An 11,211-nucleotide genomic window follows, 5' to 3' on the forward strand; every position below is an offset into this window, starting at 1 on the left:
TATTTCTTTTACGAACACGCAAGTGAAATGCATTGGAGGGTTCTGAATAATTTTCCTTATTTAAATTTTTACATAATAGCTCATGTGATTGTTTTTCCAGAAGCACACAGATGCAATTAATTTTAAAAATAACTTAGTAGTAACAGCCACTAAGCATGGCTGTGTTTTTGTCCCTTACTTTCTAAGATTTTTCAAACTAGGCTATGTTTTGTTTTTTTTTTTTTCCATTTGTTGTTTTGTTTTCCCATGGCATATATTCAGGCTCTGTGGACACAGACTTCATGCTGCTTGAGGGAGGAGACACAAAAATGATACTGTCCTTCAGAGAATCATAATGTGAGAGAGAGAAAAGAAAGCTTCCTTTGTGGTCTATTTGTGCATTACCAAGCAACCTTCCTGTGCCTCAAGTTCCTTCATATGCAGATACATCATCCTTATATAATAGACAGATTGGATGAAATGTCAAATGTAAATTGTGCACACTTTGAATTTCTATTACCTCTAAAGTGATTTTAAAATAAAACAGGTCCACTGGGAGAAAAGTTGCATTAGTATATTTGCTAATCCTAAACCGTAGTTTAAGAAAGATTTTTGGCAGGGGTGGTTGAACAGACATTTCTTAACATTGCTTCAGTTTTATTTTTTTATTAGACAATCGATCAGCAACAAGGCTCGACAGTCACGAGTTTTTTCTGCCTCCAAGTTAGACGTGTGCTGCAAGCCAGGTGACCTCATGTGGTTCCCCTGCTTGCCAAGTTGAAAGGAAGATGTTAGACTTAGCTCTGCTACTGGAAGCCTTTTTCAATGTAAAGAATGACAAAGAATGACTTTCCAAAATGATCATCAAAACCTTTGAAATTTGTTTGCCAAACAAAACTATTTATACATCAGTAATGCTCTCTCAGTTTGCTAAAATTATAATTTTATAAATAATAACTTATATGGACTCCTTAATTCACATCAACCTTTAGTGTTAAGCAAGTGTATTGTACAGGGGGAAAAATCAATATTCACTAGGAAAATACATATATAGTCTCCATAATCATGTTCTCCAAAAGAAACAAAATGAGTCTTAGAAAGCATATACATCTGTAAAAGTATATATCTCAGTTGCAGACCTGACCCTGCTTAGAGCTGGACTAGGTGACCTACAGTCCTTTCCCACCTGAATTATCCTATCATCCTAAAAATCACAGCTCAGAATTTACCATGCTTCTGATGCATGCACAGGCCATAAATCCCTGGTGCAAAATGTCAAAGCCACCAGTGCCACCACCACTCCCAGACCAGAGCCAAGAGTACACAGCAGGCCTGGGTGAGATGCTCATGGTGGAGCTGCCCAACACTTGTCTGTGGAAAATGAATTTAGGTGCATTGCCACATCTGAAATACTTAGTATTTGCCCGCCTGCCTTACTAGATGTTTTCAAAGTCCTGACATTAAGAATTAATTTTCAGGTGGGTTCATATGCCATTCTCCTCATTTATGTTCAGGAGTCCAAGCTGAGAGCCTGGACAGACATCCATGCTGGATGAGTTTAACACCAAGCTCCCATCCTTCCCTTCTGAGGCTAGACTCACTGCCTCACAACCTCACCCAGCGGCTGGGACAGGTGCCTCAAGCAGTAAATTCTGAGCGTCTAATTTATGGTCTTTTCCTGAATCTCCCCCTAATGGAGAATACCTTCATACAGAAAGCCTACAGCTATCAGCCGCCTGATGTCAGTACCTGAATTAGGTATCCCCTATAACCAGGTCCTCTCCATCCCCTCCAGCCATAAGACAGATGAACACAGCAGGGGCCAGAATGGGACCAAAGCCTCAAAACATCCAGAAAGTGACAAAGGAGGAAGAATAAATCCTACTGACCACTGTGGTGGGATGAGAAGGAAAGAGAAAAGAGGGTAATTGATGACAATGCCTAAAAGGGGGTACATCCAAAACCAGACCATGATCACCAGTCTAAAACCCTAAGAGATGTGAAGAGGAGTCTCCAGGCAGTATCTCTTGCCCTATCTGTTGCCACAGGATTGCTAGCTGGGCCAGGTGGATGTGTGACTTGGGGCATGGCAGTATGCAGGTGTGGGAGTGTGAGCCAGCAAAACTGCTGCTCTGAGGTAAAATCACCTCCCTGTCCTGTAAGGTCTCGCCCTGAGCTCTGCTATGTTGGTGCTACAAGGCTACAACACCATACTACCTTAATTGGTGGAGAAGAGAACAAATAGACCAAAATCTGGGACAGAGGTTTTAAAGGGAAATTTGTTCAGGTTCCTCCGTCCCACAGAAAGCAAACAGCTTCAGTGAGAGCAACCACCTAAAAGCTGCATGTCACTACAAAGAGAAAGGAAAGGGCTGGATGTATTTGGAATGGAAAACACAGTCCTTAAATGTAAATATTATTATTTCTTGTCCAATACTTACATTTTTGTGTGGTGCTTTCCTTTGTAAACATTGCAGTTAGAATAGGTTTAGCCAAACCCAAATCAGGCTTCTCTTCACTTGTAGCAGCAATATACTGTGAAATTAAAAGGCTGATTAATGAAGATACCATTCTGATAGGCAGCCCTTACAACTCTTCCATAATTCAAAGGGTGAGTTGAGACACAGGTGTTGATGGCTTAAACGCATGCTGACATGGTTGGTGTTAAAGCGATAGTGGAAAGGAGCACTTATAAATGATGGAAACAATTTCAGTAAAGTGTCTCTTCTTTAGAGTGAAAAAGGCAGATCTGCAATTGTGGTAAAACACCAATATTAAAGAGAATGGGAACCAGAGGAGACACAGCTCAAGAGCTGAGCAGGCTTCACATCATGTGGGTTAAGGGAAAGAGAGTTTGTGTGCAGTGCTCAGTGACCCCACATGCTGGTGCTCAGATTTAGAAGTCTGTCCTGCAAAATTGGCTTCTGTGAAGGACAAAGAGGGCTATGGAGCAGAGGTGGTTTTGGCTCTCACTGCTCAGCTCCAGAGAGCCTTCTTTTTAATGCAGTCTTCCTTGTTTATTCATTTTCTTTGCATTTAACCCTAACAGAAATTTACTCTGACTGTTGGGAGAAGGGAAGTAAGCCCAAGCAGGTGCATGAAGCTTAGCTACAGTTTCATTAGGCTTGGCTATATAAGGATATGTTAACAATAATGAGAAAAAAAAATCAATAAAAAAGCACCCTGCAGGATAGCAAATGTTTTAGTGTTAGGCCATATCTCCTTAATATACCTCTTGCACAAGTCTGGAGATAAGAGTATTGGACTCCTGAGCCTGACAGTGAGACAAGTGAGACCGAGCAATGTGTATTGTGTATTGATGTGATGTGTATTTGTAATGATTGTCTATAATCTGTCTATACTTGTATCTCACCAGCCAGTAATCCCTAATAAAAAATAATGAATGGGTACTTAACATTTCAATACAGCCCACCTGTAACACGGTTCTGAGATGTTTCAATGGGCTGAGGTATTCTCAGATAGCTGGTGTCTAGTGCTTGAAAAATATCTGGTACTGAACCAAAGAAGATAAACTGAGAAGGCAAGAGGATTTTTTTTTTTAATTGTCTATCTATTTAAGTTTCTTCTGTCTTCCTGACCAAAACCCTCTTATGCAGGCTTCCCTTTTCAACAGCTTTTCCTTTGTTTGGGCCAACGTGGTCCATCACCCTTGATTTGCTCTGCAGCATTTCCCTGATCTGAAAGTGCTCTTTCAGGGCTCCACACACTTCAGAATGTTCATCTGGTAACCCTAGCTATCCAAATAATAGCAAAAGCAATGGAATTAATTTTAGGGAAGAAAGGTGGAAAAAAATGGTTTGAGGACCCAGGTAAAAATCTAATGAAATTCCATGAGAATAAATGGAATTACTGCACACTCAAAATCCTTTAAGAGACCACAGACTGATCCCAAAATGCTTACAGGAACCCCTGGTTATTTTGGGCACACTTTGGTCTAGTATAAACAGTCATAATAGTGGTGAGTTCAGGAAATCCATAGCCATTTTTATAGCATGAATTTCTCCTCCCAGTCCATGGTTGATAATACTCGGTGATGGCAACAGGAACTGCATGTGGGGGCTGCACAGGAGATATTAAGCCAGGACATTGTTTTCAATCCCCAAATGTTCCCATAAAGTGGCAAGAGCCAGGCTGGAGCTCACCCTGATTTCATTCTTTCTCGCTTCCTTCTGCCACCCCTTACCCAAATGCAGCATGCCCAGCCATGAAGGTTAACCCAACCACACTTACTCGGATAGGATACAGACTTGTCAGCTTTTTACTATGTGTAAAACACACACTGTAAGTCTCCCATCGGTGTCCAAAAACACTGTGGCACAGAATGAAACCAGAAAGAGGAAATTTTTATGTAAAATAACAGACTTGCCAGTTTATTTTGTCTGAACTGAGTGGAGTGTAAACTGAGAATGTATCTGATGAAAAGTGAAGTTGATTTAAAATTAAATGCGTAAATGAATCACATTTTATAATGTGACATTGGAGGTATCAGGTAATGAGAAGTAGCTGCATGACTGTATGCATGTCAGCTAAATATACTTATCTAAGAGTCAGGTGCCCAGTTAAAGCTGGTGGTGTGGGCTGCCTCTTCTATGCTGCACACAGAGGCTGTCTCTCTTATGAGGGAAATTGTCCTGTTTCATTTAGCCCACCCATCTCCTCCCATGTTGCATGCCTCAGAGAGAGAGCTCCCTTTCTGAGGTCCTTCTTTGCTGACTCCAGAATAATCCCAAGCAACTCTTCTGGCATCATGCTTAACTCCAAAGCAGGGTAAGATGGGTCTTACCCTCCTGTGCAATACAAAGGACTCTAAAGTTACCCCCTGCCGACTTCAAAGCTGATTAGGAGTAGTTATAACACACTTGTATTCTGGCAACCAAATGCATGGCCATGGCCCATGTTCTATCAACGATAACATCCCACAGTTTGAAAAGAAATGCTTTTGGTTGTTGTAATAAATGTGGATGTACTTATTGCCTTCTGCTGAACTCAATAATACCCAGTCTTGTAGGTATCACAGTCTGTACACCCCAACTGCATCTGCATTATTCTTACAGAGAATACTATGTGTACGTATGCATATAAAAACAACTGCATATATATACCTTCACACTGAGGTATCTCTGAATGTGAAAAATATAAAGAGATAGCTTACACTGTATGGATTAGTAGTTTATAACCTGAGCATACCTTAAAAATTTATCCTGTGTTTTTAAATAGAAGCTGTTTCACAATCTACATGGCTTTATCTACCAACTAGCTCATGCTGTCAGGTATCACCGAACAAGTATCAGCTTTACTTATGCCTTCTCTTCCTACAAGGATGGTTTACAATAAAAAATATTAAAAGTGTGTGGTTCATTTAATCACCTATTTTGCGAGTGTTTTACTTATGTCAACAAAGAACAAATTGTTTTCAGCTTCTGGTATCTAGAATGCAGGATGCAGCATAAATTATTCAAATCAAAGCAACATAAATCTTTGTACAGCAAAGGTGAAGCCACAGAATTCCTGGCTGTGTTACATCTTTGGGTAGGACAATGACCTCTAATCAGAACTCCTCAATACAGTCCTTACACTGAAGATGCCAACTTGCCACTAAGGACCTGATTATCTATAAATTTATGGGAACCTGCAATAACTGGTGTTTGCCTCCTGATAATGTTTTCTGACACACATCAGGAGATTCAGCTGATCTGTGTTAGAGATTATTGTACAGAATCTGCAGTTTATACAGGCAATGAGTAGACAGAAGGTCCATTTGAGACCTTTAGCTATAGAGAAGCACATAAGGAAAACTGTTTCCATAGAAACATGCCCCACAGCTGTAGTTAGTATAGGAAAAATAGTTTTATGATTATTTCAATTAAGTTCTACCTTTTGTTTTCAATGCAAAATGTTTACTATAGGTTGCTTCATAGTATGATGTCAGTGTAGCTGAGGTCTTACATGTGAAATTCACCCCAAAGTGAAGGAACCCCACATTTCTCTCATGTGTTCCTAAGAGTTTCATTAGATTTTGTGTATAGTGTCCCCAGCAGAATGATTTTTCCATTAAATAACATCGCTTTTCAGTATTTATTCTCTATACAATAAATGTTTACTTCTACATCAACTCACAGCATTGTCCATAAATTTCTCAGAAATTCAAAATAAAATGTACACGACCAGATAAGCTTTGAACAATCCAGGAGAAGGATGTCCAGTGATTCCAGGAGGAGGTGAGTCAGGCCCAAGGAGAACTACAGGAAAACAGAGGCTGAGCATGAAGAATTTGCTAACATTTTGGCAACATTTTCATTCCATTCAGATAATTTCCAATTTATATGGAAAATTTCTTACCAGTTCCCTGGAATTAACAAGGTTGGTAAATCTCCAGATAGTTAATCCAAGCTATTTTTAGGAGAGATTTTGCCCTGCTTCTTTGCATGTTTGCAAAGGCACTGGGAAGGATCCATTTTATGGTGGTAAGTAGACAGATCCACGCTTCCAGCTAAGATTTTTTCTCCCTCTCATTTCAAAAATGTTAGTTAACAAGGCTGCAGATATTCCCCTTCCTTCCTGGAAGATTTCATCAGCTGCTACCATGTACATATGCAATGCACATAGTAATATGATGCTTGGAGTTTTTCTTAATGAGTCTGAAATTAGTATAGCAGAATTGCACCCAGTCATGGTACAAGCAGGGAGATGCATGGCTAGGAGCTTGATTTTGGGCATAAATAAGTGAACAAGCCCAATATACAAGGATTCAACACTGAATGTGTTGAAGTCTGTTGGCATGCCAGCTGTGGCACAGGTTTTGTGTGTTTATGGTAATAACAGTGGTTATTTTCTTTCCTCTGTCATTTCCAAACAGGATTAGGATCATGTCCTCCTTGACAAATTTTGCATGTGGACTTCATAGCCACGTAAAACCCATGCAATTTGGATGGATATCCATCTCAGTGTCTCTGAAAGGCACATTTTCCAGAAGCCACATTCTGCACAGTGAAGGAAGCCAGAGCCAGATACAAGATATTTGGAAAGCACTATGTAACAGCTCACAGGGGTGGAGGGAAGGAGGGAGGGAAGGTTGTTGACCTAGGTAAGTTCCCCTCATGCTGCTGAACAGAGCTGTGCTTCAGGGGTTCCTCCTGCCCACCAGTGGTTCACGGATGGTGCTAAGTTTAAGGTCAAGTGCTTAAGTTGGTTTTGAGAAGCGGATGTTGTCAGTACAGTTGAGTGTCTCAGCCTTGCTTCAGAAGCAATATCCTACAGTCCATTGACTTAATAGATATTAGGTTCATAAAACTCAGGTGTCTGATGCAGAAACTGATTTGTGGAAGATATAGCATTGCTGTCATTTTGGGCAAGTAACTCCAAAATCTAGCTCCTCAAACTACGGGAGAGGCAAGCAGTGGCTTCTTATTTGCTACTTCTATAGAATCCCACAACTGCACTATAAGAAAAGAAGAAAAAAATGGGTAACATTTCATGTACCATTTTAACAATAACATATTAAGACTATACCAATATGAACTGGTTTGTCTACAGAGGATTTGTAAAAGTACCTCAAAACAAAATAACTTAACTACCCACAGTTCAGTAAGACACAATTGAATAATTCACATATACCAGACAAACAAACACTCCCACATGCCTCCAAAGTACCTCCAAGGAAAAGTTTATTTCCAAAACAGAGATCACTAGCTTAGTCATTTTCTTTTCAAGTTTGCAATATGACCCAGCTTGGCTCCTCAACAACTACAGCAAGGCTTCAAGATGATTTTCCTTGTAGCGTTTAATTTGCTAATGGGATTTGTGTGCACACTTCCAAAGAAGTATCAAGAAAGTTGGCCTCATTGTTCATGATGGCCGGACAAGGGGAAGAATAATTGTGTCATACAGAATCTATCCCTGGTCTCCCCACAGAGACATAATTATGCATCCAAAACGTAGAGAGGTGGAAGAGAGAGATTAGATTCCACCTAAATCTGAAGGATTAGTCCCTGTCAATTCTAATGGTACAAAAGACCCAGGTATAATTTCCTCTTCTGCCTTGTGGTATACCAGATTGCAGAAGATTGCATGTATTATTTTAAGGTTATCCAGAGAAAATTTCCCCGGGCTTTCCTACAAGGACTTGTGACCACAGTACGGCATTTAAGGGGAAGGGCATTGGAACAGTTCGACAATAGGACTTGAGGAGCACAGGAAGCAAGTTCCAGAACAGGCAGAGATGATGAAAGGGGGAGCAAATTCACGATGCTGTCAGAAGATGATGGAGGAAATCTTGGCTGGATGAAAGGAAAAGGAAAAATTCCCACTGACTCGGTGGAGCCAAGAATTTCCTCCAAGAGGGAAAGTTGTGCTGAGAGGAAGAACTTCCATTAAAGAGCAGGAGTCTGAGATGCACCAGCATTCTAACTACCACACTTTCTCATGAACTGCAGTGCCACGAGCCAACACCGGTATATGTGCGGAAGAAGAGACCTGCAGTGGAAAGGGTCAACGTAAACAGCTCTTGCTTCTGGCAGAATCACCCAGTGTAACATTCAACAAAAGATATAAACAGAAACAGCTTTGATTTGGGGGACTCTGAGTGGGGACAAGGCACAAGTTTGTCCTCACTGCCAGCTGCTAGGACTTCAGGAGATGGGAGGTAACACTGTGAATACACCCAGCCTGCCCAGGAGCCTCAACCATGGATTTGGGCTTGTCTGAATCTTGTACATGTCGCAGGGAAGCTAGATCTGCAGCCACAGCTGCTCTAGCCCACACGGCTGCTACGTCAGGGCTCAGATATCCTTGGCTGCTGGTTTCAGGGGGTTCTCATTTCGGTATGTGTGTGTGTGTGTGTGTGTGAGTGTTTGTGCTTTGTTTTCTTTGTTTTCAGGACACTCATAAAGCGACTTTGTTCTTAAAATATTTTACACAAGAAAAAGAAAGAAGAAGGGGCTCTGTAAATTGCATCAAAAAGCAGCAAGTATTTCTAAAGCTTCTGAAAACACTTCAAGCTCTTAGGCAAAGCTGACACAGCTAGGGGCTTCTCAGAAAGCCACAGCAAAAAAGGGACTTTACCCCTGTCAGACACATGGGACAATCCCCCGCTACGGGGAGAGATGGGAAACGGCCAACAAAATTCATGGTTCTCTCACCAAGATTTCTCCCTGCTTTCTATTTTGACTGTATTGCAGGGGTCCATATTTACATGCTGTTTTTAATTGTTTTGTTGATGGTTTTTGTTGTTGTTGCTGTTGTTTGCCATGCTATCCAGCGCATGACTGAAGAAGACAGAGAGAACAGGGAGAAGCAAATTCATTTTGCATCAATAACAAAACATCGCATTTCTAAGGAAGGGAAAATAACTGCTTTTCACAAACAAGGCTGTGCCTGCTTGCCTGTTGGTTTGTTCAGAGCAGTTATCAAGCCAAAGGAGCCCTGGTGATCATGTTTTGCCAGCACAGACAGAACAAAGGGTTATTAAAAATAGTATAAGCCTACGACATATGTTACTGGTATTAAAATTGATGCACATTCCTGCCTATTGTGGGGAAAGCCAGGAGCTGGATTTTATCTCGAACAAAGTCAGAAAATAAAACTGTTTCAGGCTCATTACCTCTAGCAGGGATACATATGTGTCTGCGTGGGGAGGAGAGGCTGGGGAGAGCAAGGTTGGGTTTGGGCAAAACTCAGCCGATTCTCCCCCGGAGTAGATCTGGCTTGACACAGGAACTTCTGCAAGTATTTTCCCCACACAAGGGCTATGAACCAAAGTGAGGAGCAATAAGAGAACTGTCAAAAAGCAGCAGGATCAGACCGACAGCTTTCAGACCCAGAAATGCATTTCATGAGACATTTTAGTACCAGGTACAAAAACCTGGTCACAGTGGTTGCAAACAGAGATTGCAGCCAGAAATTAGTGTCCCTCTGCACCAGCCGCAAGACAAACGATGGCACAAGAAGGACCCCCTGCTTCAGAAAATTCTCCTACCTAGCCTTGGACTTCTGTTGCACCAGAAACCAGCCCCATTCGATGCAGCCCACCACGATCTGTCCTCACATTGCCCGCTGAAGCATGCTCACCTGGCGTTTTGCATGGTCTGGGAAGCCTCACATGCAGCTGGGTTTGCAGTCTTGCTCCATTTCTGACCTTACTGTTCCTGCAAAGCAAAGAAACCTTTTTTGTAATGCTCGCACATTATGCGGGGATGGCACGCTGTCAACACATGCAGCATTATGGACAGGAAAATCCAAATACAGTTTGCAAAGCCATTGGAGGTTTTCCACAGAGTACTTGCAAGGGCCTCTCCTAATTGAATTTGCCAAAATTCACATGAACTCAGATTTAATCCAATCAGTTCTACATCACAAGTTTTTCAACATTGACAAAATATTTTTTTCTATTTGTGACTCTCTTATGGAACCAAATGAATCAGAAAGGGACTTAAATGAAAACCAGTCCAGATTGTTCTACACTTTAACCTTACATCTGTGCTTAATTAGGATGCTCAATTTCCCTAAACTCAAGTCATAAATGGAAGTAATCTGTGGCCTGTTTGTCAGTCATTACTGGGCAGCAGACCTGCAAATCAAGGCTGGCTCAAGCACGCAGGATGCTGTTCAACATGACCACGCAGGGAAGTATGGGAGATGTGACCGTGTGGCTGGCTGGAAAGGAATCAGGAGAAAAGCTCACCGAGAAAGACATGTGAATGACCTACATCCTGGGAATGGGGCTGAGCCTTTAAAGAAGGGAGCAAATGAATGCGGAGAACAGCTGTGACTATTTAAAACTCCCCCATTCTGACTGCATGAGGCTGTTATGAAAGGCCTCATAATAATTGATACTGGACAGTGTTTTCAGCCACAGAAAAGGCAGCGCTCTCCCTCTTCTTCATATGAAAGCCGAATTCTTTGGCCAGAGAGCTGAAAAACCTCTTAGGGCATAGCTTGGTCCTGCACACCACACAAGTCACCTTGCTCTCTCCTACTTTCCACTGATGCAGTTGTTTGAGGGCTGTAGTGGGTTTACATGGCAAAATTTTAGTAGCAGGGGGCCATAGGGGTGGCTTCTGTGAGAAGAATCTAGAAGCTGCCCCATGTTAGGTAAGGGCCCCACTGCTGACCAGAGCCAAGCCAATAAGCGATGTAGTTTTGTGCCTCTGTGAGAGCATATTTAAGACGGGGAAAAAAAAACACTGCACCACACAGCAGCTGGGAGAGTGAGAG

General features: G+C 41.7%; 1 long non-coding RNA gene across 1 annotated transcript; it reads right to left on the bottom strand.

Moving 5' to 3' along the window:
* Positions 1-6,085: 6,085 nt before the first annotated feature.
* LOC121062687 lies at positions 6,086-10,206 on the bottom strand. The gene is made up of 3 exons (XR_005815658.1): positions 10,066-10,206; positions 9,599-9,717; positions 6,086-6,239 (listed from the first exon to the last, which is right to left on the bottom strand). It is a non-coding gene; the product is annotated as an uncharacterized LOC121062687 (long non-coding RNA).
* Positions 10,207-11,211: the final 1,005 nt, after the last annotated feature.

This window comes from Cygnus olor, chromosome 1, assembly GCF_009769625.2.
Source record: "Cygnus olor isolate bCygOlo1 chromosome 1, bCygOlo1.pri.v2, whole genome shotgun sequence".
NCBI classification, from domain to species: Eukaryota; Metazoa; Chordata; class Aves; order Anseriformes; family Anatidae; genus Cygnus; species Cygnus olor.